The sequence below is a fragment of the Schistocerca piceifrons genome, unplaced genomic scaffold (genome assembly GCF_021461385.2).
Source record: "Schistocerca piceifrons isolate TAMUIC-IGC-003096 unplaced genomic scaffold, iqSchPice1.1 HiC_scaffold_567, whole genome shotgun sequence".
Lineage (NCBI taxonomy): Eukaryota > Metazoa > Arthropoda > Insecta > Orthoptera > Acrididae > Schistocerca > Schistocerca piceifrons.
Window position 1 is genome coordinate 15618 of NW_025728807.1, and position 19828 is coordinate 35445.

Consider the following 19828-nt stretch of genomic DNA (forward strand, 5'->3'; position numbering starts at 1 on the left):
GGGATTCCCTTGAGAAGAACCGAGAACGCAGCACGTGCGGTTCCCCACTCGGACGCTCGCGTCATGTTCTGCGGACTGGCGTCGGCCTGGCCTCACAAGTTGCTGTGTCCAGGTGCCTCCGAGGCAATGAACTTGAACGACGGTGAGTACTGCCCATCGTTGCAAAAGCTGCAGCACCACCACAATCAACTGGGCCGGCAATGCACGTGTAGCAACAGAACACGTTATCCACCAAGTAGAGTATCTCTGCGTCTAACAATGGGTACGCTACTTGCCCAGTTCCCAGGACCAACGGTCCGCCCCGTGCCTCGGTAGCGCAGTAGTCAGCGCGTAAGTCTCATAATTTTAAGGTCGTGAGTTCGATCCTCACCGGGGCATTTAATTTTCTGTGACTCACGGTGGTGCTGTCGCTAGGGCTCGAACTTATTTCTTGTTTGTTATCCACAACGTCTCAACGCTTCAGAGAGAAAATTTACACTTCCTGTTATTGATACTGACAGCTTTCCTTTTCCTCTTCTCCCAGTAGAGCATGAAGCCAAAAGCATTGCTCTGAGACTTTTGAGGTGCGCGCCTTGCCAGCCGGTATGCGCAATGACGTTCGCAAAGAGAGAAGGGTGCCGACACGGGCCTCGGCACGAAATGTGCGAGAGACCATCCGATCCGTCGAACGGACGCCCAAATCCGGTGAGATCTAGTGGCTAGGATGCCTGGCTATCACCCCGGAGGCCCGGGCTCGATTGCCGGTACCGGAACGGAATTTTTTCCACACGAATCGTCTCAAGTTTCAGCAGTGCGTGCTGCCGTTTCCCGTCCTGCTCGCAGTACAGCTACTGTTTCGTGACCGCCAGCAGAACATATACGGGCGAAGCAGACACACGGTGACCCTAGAAGTGGCGTGTGGCTTCATGCCACGTGTTTCCAGCGTAGGGCTGAGCAACCGTCGGCGTGGAGGCCCGTTAGCTCAGTTGGTTAGAGCGTCGTGCTAATAACGCGAAGGTCGTGGGTTCGATCCCCCCACGGGCCAGTAGGCTTTTACTACTACGAAAAGGCAGCGCCGATTTCAGCTGGCGAGTGTGATGACCAAAAGATCATCGCCCTGCGTGGACGTTGGCAGAGGATCCGAACCCGACTCGTCGGGAAGCGCTGCAGCATTCGCTCGGCAATGGTCACAATATGTTGAATACGCTGGTTCTCATACGGCAAAGAGAAAATGAAAGAAAATGCCCGATTGCCGACGTGTAACAACTTTGGCCCTTGTCAGTGCTTGGGCGGGTGACCGCATGGGAACACAGGGTACTGTTGGCAATTTTGCTTCCTATTTTTCTTTCTCCTTTGTTTTCGCAGCTGCAGACCGATTCAGTGAGGGAGACGCCACCGTGAAATGAAGGGACGTGCTGTGTGTCCACCGCCTCGCCTCTCCCTGCCTCTCTCAGTCGTTTCTCGTGCTTGTCGTTTTGATATAGGCCGACTGGAGAGCGTCAGCTCTCGCGTCAGCTGAGCAAAGTCGAGACAAGTCGAGACACACTGTAGGCTGGTCTGCAGCGAGTAAGAGGGAGAAAGAACATTAATTTAACGGCGCGTGGCAAAAGTACTCATACGCAAAGCTGAAAGCCTGCTGCGGTGGCCGGGAATCGAACACGGATCAACTGCTTGCAAGGCACCTATGCTGACCTTTACACCACCACCGCACAACCGGGCGCCCCCACGCCGCGCTGTGTCGGCTTCCCGCCAGTCGGCAGCGGCCGAAGGTGATCGTAGCCCTAGGCGCATTACGAGGTAGGCTAGGGGAGCACATGCAGATGCATTCGCACGGCGTATCCATGCACATTTCGCACCCTTTGGCAAGAGTCGGCGCCGGCGACGCAAGAGGACGCAGAGGACGGCGTTCTGGCGGCATTTTTAGGCGGTACAGTGCAGGATTCAGCGTCTGCAGCATTTTATCGACAGAATGCTACGGCGCTTGACGGCAGTCACACGTTATCTCGAGACATCTGCTGGGGAAGCAGCGAAAGGTTGCTACTGGTCTGAGCATCGGTGGTTCAGTGGTAGAATGCTCGCCTGCCACGCGGGCGGCCCGGGTTCGATTCCCGGCCGATGCATCGTTTTGCTTTTCCCGCGGTGCCGTGTGGCTTGCGCGCTTGAGATGCACGATCCACAAGAATGTATAGCGGGATTCCCTTGAGAAGAACCGAGAACGCAGCACGTGCGGTTCCCCACTCGGACGCTCGCGTCATGTTCTGCGGACTGGCGTCGGCCTGGCCTCACAAGTTGCTGTGTCCAGGTGCCTCCGAGGCAATGAACTTGAACGACGGGGAGTACTGCCCATCGTTGCAAAAGCTGCAGCACCACCACAATCAACTGGGCCGGCAATGCACGTGTAGCAACAGAACACGTTATCCACCAAGTAGAGTATCTCTGCGTCTAACAATGGGTACGCTACTTGCCCAGTTCCCAGGACCAACGGTCCGCCCCGTGCCTCGGTAGCGCAGTAGTCAGCGCGTAAGTCTCATAATTTTAAGGTCGTGAGTTCGATCCTCACCCGGGGCATTTAATTTTCTGTGACTCACGGTGGTGCTGTCGCTAGGGCTCGAACTTATTTCTTGTTTGTTATCCACAACGTTTCAACGCTTCAGAGAGAAAATTTACACTTCCTGTTATTGATACTGACAGCTTTCCTTTTCCTCTTCTCCCAGTAGAGCATGAAGCCAAAAGCATTGCTCTGAGACTTTTGAGGTGCGCGCCTTGCCAGCCGGTATGCGCAATGACGTTCGCAAAGAGAGAAGGGTGCCGACACGGGCCTCGGCACGAAATGTGCGAGAGACCATCCGATCCGTCGAACGGACGCCCAAATCCGGTGAGATCTAGTGGCTAGGATGCCTGGCTATCACCCCGGAGGCCCGGGCTCGATTGCCGGTACCGGAACGGAATTTTTTCCACACGAATCGTCTCAAGTTTCAGCAGTGCGTGCTGCCGTTTCCCGTCCTGCTCGCAGTACAGCTACTGTTTCGTGACCGCCAGCAGAACATATACGGGCGAAGCAGACACACGGTGACCCTAGAAGTGGCGTGTGGCTTCATGCCACGTGTTTCCAGCGTAGGGCTGAGCAACCGTCGGCGTGGAGGCCCGTTAGCTCAGTTGGTTAGAGCGTCGTGCTAATAACGCGAAGGTCGTGGGTTCGATCCCCCCACGGGCCAGTAGGCTTTTACTACTACGAAAAGGCAGCGCCGATTTCAGCTGGCGAGTGTGATGACCAAAAGATCATCGCCCTGCGTGGACGTTGGCAGAGGATCCGAACCCGACTCGTCGGGAAGCGCTGCAGCATTCGCTCGGCAATGGTCACAATATGTTGAATACGCTGGTTCTCATACGGCAAAGAGAAAATGAAAGAAAATGCCCGATTGCCGACGTGTAACAACTTTGGCCCTTGTCAGTGCTTGGGCGGGTGACCGCATGGGAACACAGGGTACTGTTGGCAATTTTGCTTCCTATTTTTCTTTCTCCTTTGTTTTCGCAGCTGCAGACCGATTCAGTGAGGGAGACGCCACCGTGAAATGAAGGGGCGTGCTGTGTGTCCACCGCCTCGCCTCTCCCTGCCTCTCTCAGTCGTTTCTCGTGCTTGTCGTTTTGATATAGGCCGACTGGAGAGCGTCAGCTCTCGCGTCAGCTGAGCAAAGTCGAGACAAGTCGAGACACACTGTAGGCTGGTCTGCAGCGAGTAAGAGGGAGAAAGAACATTAATTTAACGGCGCGTGGCAAAAGTACTCATACGCAAAGCTGAAAGCCTGCTGCGGTGGCCGGGAATCGAACCCGGATCAACTGCTTGCAAGGCAACTATGCTGACCTTTACACCACCACCGCACAACCGGGCGCCCCCACGCCGCGCTGTGTCGGCTTCCCGCCAGTCGGCAGCGGCCGAAGGTGATCGTAGCCCTAGGCGCATTACGAGGTAGGCTAGGGGAGCACATGCAGATGCATTCGCACGGCGTATCCATGCACATTTCGCACCCTTTGGCAAGAGTCGGCGCCGGCGACGCAAGAGGACGCAGAGGACGGCGTTCTGGCGGCATTTTTAGGCGGTACAGTGCAGGATTCAGCGTCTGCAGCATTTTATCGACAGAATGCTACGGCGCTTGACGGCAGTCACACGTTATCTCGAGACATCTGCTGGGGAAGCAGCGAAAGGTTGCTACTGGTCTGAGCATCGGTGGTTAAGTGGTAGAATGCTCGCCTGCCACGCGGGCGGCCCGGGTTCGATTCCCGGCCGATGCATCGTTTTGCTTTTCCCGCGGTGCCGTGTGGCTTGCGCGCTTGAGATGCACGATCCACAAGAATGTATAGCGGGATTCCCTTGAGAAGAACCGAGAACGCAGCACGTGCGGTTCCCCACTCGGACGCTCGCGTCATGTTCTGCGGACTGGCGTCGGCCTGGCCTCACAAGTTGCTGTGTCCAGGTGCCTCCGAGGCAATGAACTTGAACGACGGTGAGTACTGCCCATCGTTGCAAAAGCTGCAGCACCACCACAATCAACTGGGCCGGCAATGCACGTGTAGCAACAGAACACGTTATCCACCAAGTAGAGTATCTCTGCGTCTAACAATGGGTACGCTACTTGCCCAGTTCCCAGGACCAACGGTCCGCCCCGTGCCTCGGTAGCGCAGTAGTCAGCGCGTAAGTCTCATAATTTTAAGGTCGTGAGTTCGATCCTCACCGGGGCATTTAATTTTCTGTGACTCACGGTGGTGCTGTCGCTAGGGCTCGAACTTATTTCTTGTTTGTTATCCACAACGTCTCAACGCTTCAGAGAGAAAATTTACACTTCCTGTTATTGATACTGACAGCTTTCCTTTTCCTCTTCTCCCAGTAGAGCATGAAGCCAAAAGCATTGCTCTGAGACTTTTGAGGTGCGCGCCTTGCCAGCCGGTATGCGCAATGACGTTCGCAAAGAGAGAAGGGTGCCGACACGGGCCTCGGCACGAAATGTGCGAGAGACCATCCGATCCGTCGAACGGACGCCCAAATCCGGTGAGATCTAGTGGCTAGGATGCCTGGCTATCACCCCGGAGGCCCGGGCTCGATTGCCGGTACCGGAACGGAATTTTTTCCACACGAATCGTCTCAAGTTTCAGCAGTGCGTGCTGCCGTTTCCCGTCCTGCTCGCAGTACAGCTACTGTTTCGTGACCGCCAGCAGAACATATACGGGCGAAGCAGACACACGGTGACCCTAGAAGTGGCGTGTGGCTTCATGCCACGTGTTTCCAGCGTAGGGCTGAGCAACCGTCGGCGTGGAGGCCCGTTAGCTCAGTTGGTTAGAGCGTCGTGCTAATAACGCGAAGGTCGTGGGTTCGATCCCCCCACGGGCCAGTAGGCTTTTACTACTACGAAAAGGCAGCGCCGATTTCAGCTGGCGAGTGTGATGACCAAAAGATCATCGCCCTGCGTGGACGTTGGCAGAGGATCCGAACCCGACTCGTCGGGAAGCGCTGCAGCATTCGCTCGGCAATGGTCACAATATGTTGAATACGCTGGTTCTCATACGGCAAAGAGAAAATGAAAGAAAATGCCCGATTGCCGACGTGTAACAACTTTGGCCCTTGTCAGTGCTTGGGCGGGTGACCGCATGGGAACACAGGGTACTGTTGGCAATTTTGCTTCCTATTTTTCTTTCTCCTTTGTTTTCGCAGCTGCAGACCGATTCAGTGAGGGAGACGCCACCGTGAAATGAAGGGGCGTGCTGTGTGTCCACCGCCTCGCCTCTCCCTGCCTCTCTCAGTCGTTTCTCGTGCTTGTCGTTTTGATATAGGCCGACTGGAGAGCGTCAGCTCTCGCGTCAGCTGAGCAAAGTCGAGACAAGTCGAGACACACTGTAGGCTGGTCTGCAGCGAGTAAGAGGGAGAAAGAACATTAATTTAACGGCGCGTGGCAAAAGTACTCATACGCAAAGCTGAAAGCCTGCTGCGGTGGCCGGGAATCGAACCCGGATCAACTGCTTGCAAGGCAACTATGCTGACCTTTACACCACCACCGCACAACCGGGCGCCCCCACGCCGCGCTGTGTCGGCTTCCCGCCAGTCGGCAGCGGCCGAAGGTGATCGTAGCCCTAGGCGCATTACGAGGTAGGCTAGGGGAGCACATGCAGATGCATTCGCACGGCGTATCCATGCACATTTCGCACCCTTTGGCAAGAGTCGGCGCCGGCGACGCAAGAGGACGCAGAGGACGGCGTTCTGGCGGCATTTTTAGGCGGTACAGTGCAGGATTCAGCGTCTGCAGCATTTTATCGACAGAATGCTACGGCGCTTGACGGCAGTCACACGTTATCTCGAGACATCTGCTGGGGAAGCAGCGAAAGGTTGCTACTGGTCTGAGCATCGGTGGTTAAGTGGTAGAATGCTCGCCTGCCACGCGGGCGGCCCGGGTTCGATTCCCGGCCGATGCATCGTTTTGCTTTTCCCGCGGTGCCGTGTGGCTTGCGCGCTTGAGATGCACGATCCACAAGAATGTATAGCGGGATTCCCTTGAGAAGAACCGAGAACGCAGCACGTGCGGTTCCCCACTCGGACGCTCGCGTCATGTTCTGCGGACTGGCGTCGGCCTGGCCTCACAAGTTGCTGTGTCCAGGTGCCTCCGAGGCAATGAACTTGAACGACGGTGAGTACTGCCCATCGTTGCAAAAGCTGCAGCACCACCACAATCAACTGGGCCGGCAATGCACGTGTAGCAACAGAACACGTTATCCACCAAGTAGAGTATCTCTGCGTCTAACAATGGGTACGCTACTTGCCCAGTTCCCAGGACCAACGGTCCGCCCCGTGCCTCGGTAGCGCAGTAGTCAGCGCGTAAGTCTCATAATTTTAAGGTCGTGAGTTCGATCCTCACCGGGGCATTTAATTTTCTGTGACTCACGGTGGTGCTGTCGCTAGGGCTCGAACTTATTTCTTGTTTGTTATCCACAACGTCTCAACGCTTCAGAGAGAAAATTTACACTTCCTGTTATTGATACTGACAGCTTTCCTTTTCCTCTTCTCCCAGTAGAGCATGAAGCCAAAAGCATTGCTCTGAGACTTTTGAGGTGCGCGCCTTGCCAGCCGGTATGCGCAATGACGTTCGCAAAGAGAGAAGGGTGCCGACACGGGCCTCGGCACGAAATGTGCGAGAGACCATCCGATCCGTCGAACGGACGCCCAAATCCGGTGAGATCTAGTGGCTAGGATGCCTGGCTATCACCCCGGAGGCCCGGGCTCGATTGCCGGTACCGGAACGGAATTTTTTCCACACGAATCGTCTCAAGTTTCAGCAGTGCGTGCTGCCGTTTCCCGTCCTGCTCGCAGTACAGCTACTGTTTCGTGACCGCCAGCAGAACATATACGGGCGAAGCAGACACACGGTGACCCTAGAAGTGGCGTGTGGCTTCATGCCACGTGTTTCCAGCGTAGGGCTGAGCAACCGTCGGCGTGGAGGCCCGTTAGCTCAGTTGGTTAGAGCGTCGTGCTAATAACGCGAAGGTCGTGGGTTCGATCCCCCCACGGGCCAGTAGGCTTTTACCACTACGAAAAGGCAGCGCCGATTTCAGCTGGCGAGTGTGATGACCAAAAGATCATCGCCCTGCGTGGACGTTGGCAGAGGATCCGAACCCGACTCGTCGGGAAGCGCTGCAGCATTCGCTCGGCAATGGTCACAATATGTTGAATACGCTGGTTCTCATACGGCAAAGAGAAAATGAAAGAAAATGCCCGATTGCCGACGTGTAACAACTTTGGCCCTTGTCAGTGCTTGGGCGGGTGACCGCATGGGAACACAGGGTACTGTTGGCAATTTTGCTTCCTATTTTTCTTTCTCCTTTGTTTTCGCAGCTGCAGACCGATTCAGTGAGGGAGACGCCACCGTGAAATGAAGGGACGTGCTGTGTGTCCACCGCCTCGCCTCTCCCTGCCTCTCTCAGTCGTTTCTCGTGCTTGTCGTTTTGATATAGGCCGACTGGAGAGCGTCAGCTCTCGCGTCAGCTGAGCAAAGTCGAGACAAGTCGAGACACACTGTAGGCTGGTCTGCAGCGAGTAAGAGGGAGAAAGAACATTAATTTAACGGCGCGTGGCAAAAGTACTCATACGCAAAGCTGAAAGCCTGCTGCGGTGGCCGGGAATCGAACACGGATCAACTGCTTGCAAGGCACCTATGCTGACCTTTACACCACCACCGCACAACCGGGCGCCCCCACGCCGCGCTGTGTCGGCTTCCCGCCAGTCGGCAGCGGCCGAAGGTGATCGTAGCCCTAGGCGCATTACGAGGTAGGCTAGGGGAGCACATGCAGATGCATTCGCACGGCGTATCCATGCACATTTCGCACCCTTTGGCAAGAGTCGGCGCCGGCGACGCAAGAGGACGCAGAGGACGGCGTTCTGGCGGCATTTTTAGGCGGTACAGTGCAGGATTCAGCGTCTGCAGCATTTTATCGACAGAATGCTACGGCGCTTGACGGCAGTCACACGTTATCTCGAGACATCTGCTGGGGAAGCAGCGAAAGGTTGCTACTGGTCTGAGCATCGGTGGTTCAGTGGTAGAATGCTCGCCTGCCACGCGGGCGGCCCGGGTTCGATTCCCGGCCGATGCATCGTTTTGCTTTTCCCGCGGTGCCGTGTGGCTTGCGCGCTTGAGATGCACGATCCACAAGAATGTATAGCGGGATTCCCTTGAGAAGAACCGAGAACGCAGCACGTGCGGTTCCCCACTCGGACGCTCGCGTCATGTTCTGCGGACTGGCGTCGGCCTGGCCTCACAAGTTGCTGTGTCCAGGTGCCTCCGAGGCAATGAACTTGAACGACGGGGAGTACTGCCCATCGTTGCAAAAGCTGCAGCACCACCACAATCAACTGGGCCGGCAATGCACGTGTAGCAACAGAACACGTTATCCACCAAGTAGAGTATCTCTGCGTCTAACAATGGGTACGCTACTTGCCCAGTTCCCAGGACCAACGGTCCGCCCCGTGCCTCGGTAGCGCAGTAGTCAGCGCGTAAGTCTCATAATTTTAAGGTCGTGAGTTCGATCCTCACCCGGGGCATTTAATTTTCTGTGACTCACGGTGGTGCTGTCGCTAGGGCTCGAACTTATTTCTTGTTTGTTATCCACAACGTTTCAACGCTTCAGAGAGAAAATTTACACTTCCTGTTATTGATACTGACAGCTTTCCTTTTCCTCTTCTCCCAGTAGAGCATGAAGCCAAAAGCATTGCTCTGAGACTTTTGAGGTGCGCGCCTTGCCAGCCGGTATGCGCAATGACGTTCGCAAAGAGAGAAGGGTGCCGACACGGGCCTCGGCACGAAATGTGCGAGAGACCATCCGATCCGTCGAACGGACGCCCAAATCCGGTGAGATCTAGTGGCTAGGATGCCTGGCTATCACCCCGGAGGCCCGGGCTCGATTGCCGGTACCGGAACGGAATTTTTTCCACACGAATCGTCTCAAGTTTCAGCAGTGCGTGCTGCCGTTTCCCGTCCTGCTCGCAGTACAGCTACTGTTTCGTGACCGCCAGCAGAACATATACGGGCGAAGCAGACACACGGTGACCCTAGAAGTGGCGTGTGGCTTCATGCCACGTGTTTCCAGCGTAGGGCTGAGCAACCGTCGGCGTGGAGGCCCGTTAGCTCAGTTGGTTAGAGCGTCGTGCTAATAACGCGAAGGTCGTGGGTTCGATCCCCCCACGGGCCAGTAGGCTTTTACTACTACGAAAAGGCAGCGCCGATTTCAGCTGGCGAGTGTGATGACCAAAAGATCATCGCCCTGCGTGGACGTTGGCAGAGGATCCGAACCCGACTCGTCGGGAAGCGCTGCAGCATTCGCTCGGCAATGGTCACAATATGTTGAATACGCTGGTTCTCATACGGCAAAGAGAAAATGAAAGAAAATGCCCGATTGCCGACGTGTAACAACTTTGGCCCTTGTCAGTGCTTGGGCGGGTGACCGCATGGGAACACAGGGTACTGTTGGCAATTTTGCTTCCTATTTTTCTTTCTCCTTTGTTTTCGCAGCTGCAGACCGATTCAGTGAGGGAGACGCCACCGTGAAATGAAGGGGCGTGCTGTGTGTCCACCGCCTCGCCTCTCCCTGCCTCTCTCAGTCGTTTCTCGTGCTTGTCGTTTTGATATAGGCCGACTGGAGAGCTGTAGTGGGACGAAATTAAACGTCACCCATCCACCAAGTCAGCCCAGTTTGCAGGTGACTATAAGTTTAATTTAGTTTTTGTTTATGTGTTTTCTTATTATTTGTAATAAATGTGAATTATCTAAAAGTTTTGTATTTTTTTTATGTGTTTCATGTACGGAGAGATCGGCGCAACGAACGGGGACAGCATCTTCGTTGCCGCGACCAGAGAGGAAATTGCTGGCCGCTATACGTCGCGGGTCGACAGCCAAGGAGCAACAGAAGATCCTGGAACCGAGTTGTTGCGTCGTGTTTCTAAAAAATTAAAAATGAATTTTTATACTCTTTTTGTACAACAATGACGTCCTAATGATCTTAACCTTATTGAAAAGTTAGTCACTGTCTGTCAACGCTCAAGTTCACATCTGTATGTGTAGGAAGCTAATAAAATAGTGTATGCTATTAAAATTGAAACACGTGTCTTGAAGATTTATTTATGAAGAGTTATGTGAACGGATTAATAATATATTTTGACAAGATTATTGATTCAGACAGCGTTGGCCGAAACTTTGAGTCTAAAAAAAAGTTTATTTAATGTGTGATTCTGATATCGATTAGATCAAGATAACGTGTGTCGATATAATTTTCTGAGGAGAAACAAACGAAATTTAAATTGGGAAAAAGTTACGAAAACCAATTGGCCCAAGTGATGTAATTTTCTGCACACGACTCAACTGATGTTTTACAGTTTCGTTCAAGAACCATTCTATGACAATTTAAAAAGAATATGAATCATTTTTGAAGTGGGTTGTAACTGACGTAGGTGACGAAGTCTGCACATGGTCATATATCAAACGAAAACCCAAATAATACGTCGTTACACCGCACCGTGGCGACCTTAGAAACAGGACTTGTGTGCAACTAAGGCACACAGGTACGAAACAAAGTATCAAGAGTCCTTCGGAAGTCAACGCGAGTTTTCGTGGAGCCTTCACCAGCCAGCGGCGACTTCGCGGGTGTGGGCATCTGACGGAGTGCAGCCAAGCAGTACGGTCACGCAGTTGTTCCACGAGAAGGCGCGTCTGTTGGGCAGCAGCTGAACGCTGCAAAACCCCGACAACCTTTTTTCTCCCTAAACTAATAGGCCCAGTACGTCAGCTGCGGGGCGTTCCTCCGGCTGGTATTAGAGGTGTTGCTGAGGGCTTCGCCTGTCTACGGCGGTGCCGGGCGTGGTTGCAGCCAGCGACGTTTCCGGTGTTCGACTCAGCGTCCTGCCGGTTGCGGAAACGGGGTCGCAGCATCTCAGCGGCTGCATCGACGGCTGTTACATCTGCAGCCCATAGCAGCACACTGATCATCGAGAACTACAAATTACAATATTAAGTGTCCGGTGAGTTTGTTTCAAGTTGGAAGTGGAGTGTTGTACATAGGAAGTGTGCTTTTACAGGATTGTTGATTACAAGTCTGCGTGTGTAAATAGTTAATATTTTACAATAATGTCGGGAAGTGAAATGTCAGACGAAGAGCAATCTATGTCCGATAGGAGCATGAGATCCCTTTTTAGGGCGATCGCTAAATTAAAACAATCTAACGGGGATTTCCTAGCTGAATTAAAACAGTCTAACGAGGAATCTACTGCTAGATTAAAAGAGGAACTAAAACAGGAATTAAAACAGTCTAACGAAGAATCTACTGCTAGATTAAAACAGTCTAACGAAGAATCTATGGCTAGATTAAAACAGTCTAACGAAGAATCTATGGCTAGATTAAAACAGTCTAACGAGGAATCTACTGCTAGATTGAAACAGGAACTAAAACAGGAATTAAAACAGTCTAACGAGGAATCTACTGCTAGACTTAAAGGGGAGCTAACAAAATCAACAGACAGGTTGCAGGAATATCTTAATGAAACCAGTCGAGAATTAAGTGATAAAATAGAGTCTTCTAAAGTTGAAATGCAGGAAAAATTAGTGGGACTTAGTAATAAGATTGCTGATAATTGTAGAAGGTTAGAAGAACATATCCAGGAATCGCGCGAGGAAAAAGCTCGCATGCGACACGATATTACTGACTTATCCGAGAGACTAGATAGTGTCAATATCTTAGTTGTAAATGAAATACAGAAAAATAGCGATATGTTACGAGATGAATTTTCTATGCAAACAGAAACTGTTCGCAGAGAATTATTGAAATCTATTAAAGAGGTCTCTACCAAACCTGTAGAGATTTCTTCAATAGATAATGTAGAATTAGAGACATTAACTCATCAAGTAGAAAAGGACCATACCGAAATCGAAAACATGAAATTTTTAATTACTGAAATATGCAGTAATCTTGAGACTGCCAAAGATAATAACATTGATGAAGGTAGAGAGCGTTCACATCGTGAACACAGTGAAGAATCGATATTAGCTAATCGCGTATCCAATACAGAAAGGCGGATACAGGAAATTACTAAACGATTATCGGAATTAGATAATAACGAGAACATTTCAGGTAGCAGAGGTAATAACATAATCAGAGACAACAGTCGCATCGAATTTGCTAGCACGGACGACAACAATATGAATAAAGCAATCACGGCAAGCCAATCCGATGCAACTCCGTCTCTGCAAGCTAAACAAAATCCGACTATTTCTCTCGCAGAATGTCTGGATGACATAACGACAAATTCAAATGTAGCAAGTCGATTTCCTGTATTCAAACCAGGAGGCGAACTGCACCCTATAATCTTTATAAAAGCTTTTGAAACATCATTATCTCCTAAATGGAGTAATGAAAAACGCATTCAATTTGTAATAGGACATTTAGAAGCAGAAGCTGCGGAGTGGGCAGTACTGCATAGAACTGAATTCAGGGATTGGGATGATTTTGTTAAGCAGTTTAAACAAAATTATTGGTCAAGAGGAAAACAGCAACACTTAACTTTAGAGTTGTTAGACCCTCCTCCATATTCTAAACGGTGGGGAGGTTATAGGAATTATTTTGAATGGCATTTAAACCGTGCTAAATTAATTGAAGAACCAATTATTGAAAGTCATTTAATACGAGTCCTAATTAGTAGGTTACCGTATTACGTAAAGGAAAGAATGATAGAAAGAGAATGGTCACAGCCGTGCGAATTGTTAGGATATTTAGAGCAGTTAGATATACTTAATAGAGAAAGAGAAGACGAGAAGTTTAGATTTGGTAGAAATGACAATCCTCGAAACAATAATAATAATTCAGAACCACGAAAAGCTAATAACAACAATCATAGTCGGTTCTGTTATATAAAACGTCAATCTAAAGATAAAGAGAGCCAACAAAATCGTGGTAATAACCCTAAAGTGCGGAAATTACACAGTAACGATCATGAGATAAATCATCCTCAAGTAATTAATGAAGGTCAAGTGGTAGGTGACGTCATCATAGAACGTTCGGAAAACTAGTAAAGTCCTTTAGTACGGGTCAACTAAAGGGAACTATTGGTCAAGATTATCCAAGACCCAATTGCAATTTATCATTAAGCTGCCAAAAGGACGATGACTGGCAACAAGATTTACTTCAGGAAGACAATCAGATAAGGGAGAATGTAACATATAAACCCGTTATTAAAGGTTATATTAAAGATACCGAAGTAAATATTATAGTTGATTCGGGTAGTGAAGTGAGTATTTTATCCAAAGAATTATTTCAGCTTAAAAGGAAATATTGGAATTTCCCGACTTTACCTGTAACTGGGGTGAAAATTATAGGAGTTACTGGTAAAAGAAGTCAAAATATTATTGAGGAAGTTTATGTAACTTTTGAAATTGCTAAACAATTAATTGCTCACTCTGTACTCGTCGTAGCCAACTTAAATGTGGCCATAATTTTAGGTATAGATTGGCTGTGTAAATATAAAGCTATATTAGATTTTAAAGACTCTTCCTTAACCATCCATAAGGAGGCATGTACTTTTAAAGTGAGGTTCTCTAACAGTCAAGTACCTGAAAATTGCTACGAATCCTTACAGATTAAGTACGCACCGACCATGAATCTATTAACAGATTTTAGTGATCTTGGGTATACAGTATACCAATGTCAGGCTAGTAATAGTATCGAAACCGAAGTGAAAGAAAAATGTTTATCTACGAATTGTCTATCCGAGCAAGAAAAGGAAGAGTTGGAATCTTTGATGTTAGAATTTAGAGCCGTCTTCTCAGATGAACCGGGGAGAATTAAAGATTACGTTTGTAAACTTAAGATTAAAGATAAGAAACCATTCTTTAAGAAACCTTATCCTATTCCAGTACAATTCAAAGAAGCGGCTAGTAGAGAAATAAGTAAGATGCTAGAACAAAACATTATCGAACGATCATGTAGCGCTTTTAACAGTCCGTTGTGGGTAGTTAAGAAAGCTACTGGTGGGGTACGACTGGTTCTGGATGCCCGTGAATTAAATAAAATTATAGAGATGGAAAGAGACAGACCTATTCCTATGGAGGACGTACTTCTTAAGATTGCTGGTTCTCGTTATATGAGTACAATGGATTTAACCGCCGGCTACCATCAAGTAACATTACACCCGGATTCACGGCAATATACGGCTTTTCTTTTTGAAGGCAGATCATATCAGTTCCAAGTTTTACCTTTTGGACTTAATATATCAGTGTCAACTTTCATTAGGGCATTAGATTCTGCTTTGGGTCAGCAATTGTTACAAAAGATTATTTTATATGTAGATGATATTTTGGTAGCTACTAAAACGTGGGAAGAACACGTAACGATATTACGGGAATTGTTTAACCGTTTAATTGACAGAGGAATTACTTTAAAATTATCTAAGTCTTACTTCGGAAAGGAGGAAGTGAGATTTTTGGGGCATATAGTGGACAGTAAAGGTATTAGGCCAGACCCAGCACGTATTGAAGCTATTGCTCGATGCCCGAGTCCTAGAAATCGGAAACAATTGAAATCATTCCTAGGAATGGTAGGATTTCTGAGAAGATTTCTTCCAGGGCAGGATATTGTTAATCCTACATTACTAGATTTATTGAAAGAGAAGTCAGTATGGCTCTGGGGACAAAAGGAAGAGGAAGTTTTTAATAAGATAAAAGGAGCGTTAACCAAAGCCAAAATGTTGTACCACCCAGATTTCGATCAGGACTTTGGTATGTGTACGGATGCCTCTGATTATGGTGTGTCTTGTGTAATATTCCAAGGTGATCTGACCAATGAAGAGGGATTATATCGGCCTATTGGATTCGCTAGTCGAACTTTAAATAAACATGAAAGAAATTATTTTGTATCCGAGAAGGAAGCTCTCGCAGTGGTATGGGGTTTTCAACGATTTAGAGGATTATTAATGGGAAGAAAAACAATTGTATATACTGATCATCAGGCTTTAATCTTTTTGAACAATTGCCGGTTACTTCACCGTAGGCTATTACGTTGGGTATTATATTTGCAAGAATTTCAGTACGAAATTAGGTATATAAAAGGATCTCAGAATGTAGTTTCAGATGCTTTGTCAAGGCTTCCCGTAGGAATGGAGAATATTAATATTGCAGAAGAACCAGGAACAAATTACCATGTTTATTTCCTTTTTACTAAGGAGAACGAACGTAAGGTTAAACGGATAGTAACTGCTGTTAGATGCAATCAAAGAAATGACGATCAATATAGGGACCTTATACAAAACCTTAATAATGGGGACGAAACAGTTAACACCCGGGGTGTGTGGTTGTATTTTAACGACTTGTTGTATTGGAAAGCACAGAGGGAACACCAGAGATGGAAAATCTGCATTCCGAAAGCTGTTGTGGACGAGTTAATTACTTATATTCATGAAGGTTACGGGCATTTTGGAATTCATAAATGTATTAAACATCTAATGAAGTATTATTATTTCAAAAATATGTCACGTATTGTGAGAAGTATTATTAGGGCTTGTGAAACCTGTCAAAAGGTTAAAGTTAATAACAAATCCAAGCGTTATAAATTATATGCTGTAATTCCTCGAGGTTTGTGGGATCTACTGTCATTAGATTTTTTCGGCCCTCTGCCTCGGAGTTCAGGAGGATTCACATATGTGTTTGTTGTAATGGAATGTTGGTCCAAACATGTGAAACTGTATACTTTGAAACGAGCGAATACAGCAAGCGTTATACGCTGCCTCACCCGAAATTACTTTGTTAACTGGGGCATTCCTAAACGACTTATGTCTGACAACGGTAGTGCCTTTATTAGTCAAAGATTTCAAGATATGATAAGACAATATGGAATCAAACATATATTAATTTCGAAATATCACCCTCAAAGTAATTTAGTAGAAAGAGTCATGAAAGAATTAGGACGATTATGTAGAACTTATTGTGCACATAAACATACTCGGTGGGCCAAACTAATGAATGAATTCGAAAAGATATTAAATGAATTGCCTCACCTAACGACGGGATTATCACCTATAGAAATTTTAGGCAAACGAATTATAGGTGAGCCTTTACTAGCTGCTTTACCTTGGCCACCAGTAAATGAGATACAACAAGATATTCCAGACGAAAAAGTTTGCGAACAGATTGTAAAAAATGCCGAACGGAGAATTAAAAGTTATAATCAACAGGCTATAGAACCCTCATTTCAGGTAGGAGATCTTGTGTTAGTACGATCTCATCCTAAAAGTTCTAAGATCGGTAAGGAATGTAGAAAATTCTTCTTGATCTTTGAAGGTCCATATGTTGTACATAAGATTGTACATCCCAAAGCATTACTTCTTATGGAACCTTCATCAGGTGTAATTAAAGGATTATATAGTGTTGATCAAATGAAACTCTTCATTCCTAAATAAGTTAATATTTAGTATATGTTACACACGGAAGAGCGTTCATAGTTTATTCATGTGGAGTTTTCGTGATAGTTGCGTATTATTTTAAAGAATAGAACAGAAAGCTTAGACAAGTGTCCTACAATAATCTACTGGTACTTCAAAAAGAGAAAGATAACCCAAAGGGGGATTTATATGGAAGAAATTTTGCTCTTAGGTCAAAAGGAATTTTGCATATTTCAAATTTACTCGGATAGTAGGAACCAAAGGGGATGGTTAACAGTTTTAGGGACCATGGGCGTCCAGAGCTATATGGCTCACGAGAACATAGCAGAGTGCCTTTAATAGAGGTTTGCCATAGTGTTAATATAGAACACACCAAACGGGGCTCTCTCGCTTGTTTCTCCTAAATAAATGGCCATTACCCAACAAGGTGTCCGAAGGTAAAGAAAGCCGTGCCGAGATTCTAAAGAGAGTTTTGCTTGATTTCTTCTTGACCTCAGGCATAAATAAGGTATTAGGGAAGAGAATGACGTAAAGTAAATAGTACTATTAGTTATTGTGAGAAACTTATTAGTAATATACATTCTTGAAAAGAATAACTCTAGTAAATAAATGAAACTGAAATTAATCTATCACAATTTGAACGCTCTGTCCTAATGTACAACGTTAAAGAACGTACTAAATTAGTATTTATTAGCAACTATTAACTGAAGAGGACCAATCTCCCTATATTCGGTTACGAATTACCATAAGAGCACAATTAAGAGTAAATGACAAATAGTCACAACGGTATCGTGTTAAAAGGATTAAATCTATCTAATAGCAAGGACTTGAGGTTACGTAAAATGTGAGGAAAATGTATTAACAGTTAAATATTGTATATTGAACAGTTTTAATTCCGGTTAAAACCTGACAAACTGAGCTTGTGGGTGGGGTATGTAGTGGGACGAAATTAAACGTCACCCATCCACCAAGTCAGCCCAGTTTGCAGGTGACTATAAGTTTAATTTAGTTTTTGTTTATGTGTTTTCTTATTATTTGTAATAAATGTGAATTATCTAAAAGTTTTGTATTTTTTTTATGTGTTTCATGTACGGAGAGATCGGCGCAACGAACGGGGACAGCATCTTCGTTGCCGCGACCAGAGAGGAAATTGCTGGCCGCTATACGTCGCGGGTCGACAGCCAAGGAGCAACAGAAGATCCTGGAACCGAGTTGTTGCGTCGTGTTTCTAAAAAATTAAAAATGAATTTTTATACTCTTTTTGTACAACAATGACGTCCTAATGATCTTAACCTTATTGAAAAGTTAGTCACTGTCTGTCAACGCTCAAGTTCACATCTGTATGTGTAGGAAGCTAATAAAATAGTGTATGCTATTAAAATTGAAACACGTGTCTTGAAGATTTATTTATGAAGAGTTATGTGAACGGATTAATAATATATTTTGACAAGATTATTGATTCAGACAGCGTTGGCCGAAACTTTGAGTCTAAAAAAAAGTTTATTTAATGTGTGATTCTGATATCGATTAGATCAAGATAACGTGTGTCGATATAATTTTCTGAGGAGAAACAAACGAAATTTAAATTGGGAAAAAGTTACGAAAACCAATTGGCCCAAGTGATGTAATTTTCTGCACACGACTCAACTGATGTTTTACAGTTTCGTTCAAGAACCATTCTATGACAATTTAAAAAGAATATGAATCATTTTTGAAGTGGGTTGTAACTGACGTAGGTGACGAAGTCTGCACATGGTCATATAACAATCGAAAACCCAAATAATACGTCGTTACACCGCAGAGCGTCAGCTCTCGCGTCAGCTGAGCAAAGTCGAGACAAGTCGAGACACACTGTAGGCTGGTCTGCAGCGAGTAAGAGGGAGAAAGAACATTAATTTAACGGCGCGTGGCAAAAGTACTCATACGCAAAGCTGAAAGCCTGCTGCGGTGGCCGGGAATCGAACCCGGATCAACTGCTTGCAAGGCAACTATGCTGACCTTTACACCACCACCGCACAACCGGGCGCCCCCACGCCGCGCTGTGTCGGCTTCCCGCCAGTCGGCAGCGGCCGAAGGTGATCGTAGCCCTAGGCGCATTACGAGGTAGGCTAGGGGAGCACATGCAGATGCATTCGCACGGCGTATCCATGCACATTTCGCACCCTTTGGCAAGAGTCGGCGCCGGCGACGCAAGAGGACGCAGAGGACGGCGTTCTGGCGGCATTTTTAGGCGGTACAGTGCAGGATTCAGCGTCTGCAGCATTTTATCGACAGAATGCTACGGCGCTTGACGGCAGTCACACGTTATCTCGAGACATCTGCTGGGGAAGCAGCGAAAGGTTGCTACTGGTCTGAGCATCGGTGGTTCAGTGGTAGAATGCTCGCCTGCCACGCGGGCGGCCCGGGTTCGATTCCCGGCCGATGCATCGTTTTGCTTTTCCCGCGGTGCCGTGTGGCTTGCGCGCTTGAGATGCACGATCCACAAGAATGTATAGCGGGATTCCCTTGAGAAGAACCGAGAACGCAGCACGTGCGGTTCCCCACTCGGACGCTCGCGTCATGTTCTGCGGACTGGCGTCGGCCTGGCCTCACAAGTTGCTGTGTCCAGGTGCCTCCGAGGCAATGAACTTGAACGACGGGGAGTACTGCCCATCGTTGCAAAAGCTGCAGCACCACCACAATCAACTGGGCCGGCAATGCACGTGTAGCAACAGAACACGTTATCCACCAAGTAGAGTATCTCTGCGTCTAACAATGGGTACGCTACTTGCCCAGTTCCCAGGACCAACGGTCCGCCCCGTGCCTCGGTAGCGCAGTAGTCAGCGCGTAAGTCTCATAATTTTAAGGTCGTGAGTTCGATCCTCACCGGGGCATTTAATTTTCTGTGACTCACGGTGGTGC

General features: G+C 47.7%; 15 non-coding genes across 15 annotated transcripts; 12 read left to right on the forward strand and 3 right to left on the reverse strand.

Annotated features, from left to right (window-relative positions):
* Positions 1-950: 950 nt before the first annotated feature.
* On the forward strand, positions 951-1024 carry Trnai-aau. The gene has a single exon. It is a non-coding gene; the product is annotated as a tRNA-Ile (tRNA).
* Positions 1025-2028: 1004 nt separating this feature from the next.
* Trnag-gcc lies at positions 2029-2099 on the forward strand. Its single transcript has one exon. It is a non-coding gene; the product is annotated as a tRNA-Gly (tRNA).
* Positions 2100-2474: 375 nt separating this feature from the next.
* Positions 2475-2547, forward strand: Trnam-cau. Its single transcript has one exon. It is a non-coding gene; the product is annotated as a tRNA-Met (tRNA).
* Positions 2548-3120: 573 nt separating this feature from the next.
* Positions 3121-3194, forward strand: Trnai-aau. The gene has a single exon. It is a non-coding gene; the product is annotated as a tRNA-Ile (tRNA).
* Positions 3195-3786: 592 nt separating this feature from the next.
* Trnaa-ugc lies at positions 3787-3858 on the reverse strand. The gene has a single exon. It is a non-coding gene; the product is annotated as a tRNA-Ala (tRNA).
* A 340-nt stretch (positions 3859-4198) lies between these two features.
* On the forward strand, positions 4199-4269 carry Trnag-gcc. The gene has a single exon. It is a non-coding gene; the product is annotated as a tRNA-Gly (tRNA).
* A 1020-nt stretch (positions 4270-5289) lies between these two features.
* Trnai-aau lies at positions 5290-5363 on the forward strand. The gene has a single exon. It is a non-coding gene; the product is annotated as a tRNA-Ile (tRNA).
* A 592-nt stretch (positions 5364-5955) lies between these two features.
* Trnaa-ugc lies at positions 5956-6027 on the reverse strand. The gene has a single exon. It is a non-coding gene; the product is annotated as a tRNA-Ala (tRNA).
* Positions 6028-6367: 340 nt separating this feature from the next.
* On the forward strand, positions 6368-6438 carry Trnag-gcc. Its single transcript has one exon. It is a non-coding gene; the product is annotated as a tRNA-Gly (tRNA).
* Positions 6439-7458: 1020 nt separating this feature from the next.
* On the forward strand, positions 7459-7532 carry Trnai-aau. Its single transcript has one exon. It is a non-coding gene; the product is annotated as a tRNA-Ile (tRNA).
* A 1004-nt stretch (positions 7533-8536) lies between these two features.
* Positions 8537-8607, forward strand: Trnag-gcc. Its single transcript has one exon. It is a non-coding gene; the product is annotated as a tRNA-Gly (tRNA).
* Positions 8608-8982: 375 nt separating this feature from the next.
* On the forward strand, positions 8983-9055 carry Trnam-cau. Its single transcript has one exon. It is a non-coding gene; the product is annotated as a tRNA-Met (tRNA).
* A 573-nt stretch (positions 9056-9628) lies between these two features.
* On the forward strand, positions 9629-9702 carry Trnai-aau. The gene has a single exon. It is a non-coding gene; the product is annotated as a tRNA-Ile (tRNA).
* A 9168-nt stretch (positions 9703-18870) lies between these two features.
* Trnaa-ugc lies at positions 18871-18942 on the reverse strand. Its single transcript has one exon. It is a non-coding gene; the product is annotated as a tRNA-Ala (tRNA).
* A 340-nt stretch (positions 18943-19282) lies between these two features.
* Trnag-gcc lies at positions 19283-19353 on the forward strand. Its single transcript has one exon. It is a non-coding gene; the product is annotated as a tRNA-Gly (tRNA).
* Positions 19354-19828: the final 475 nt, after the last annotated feature.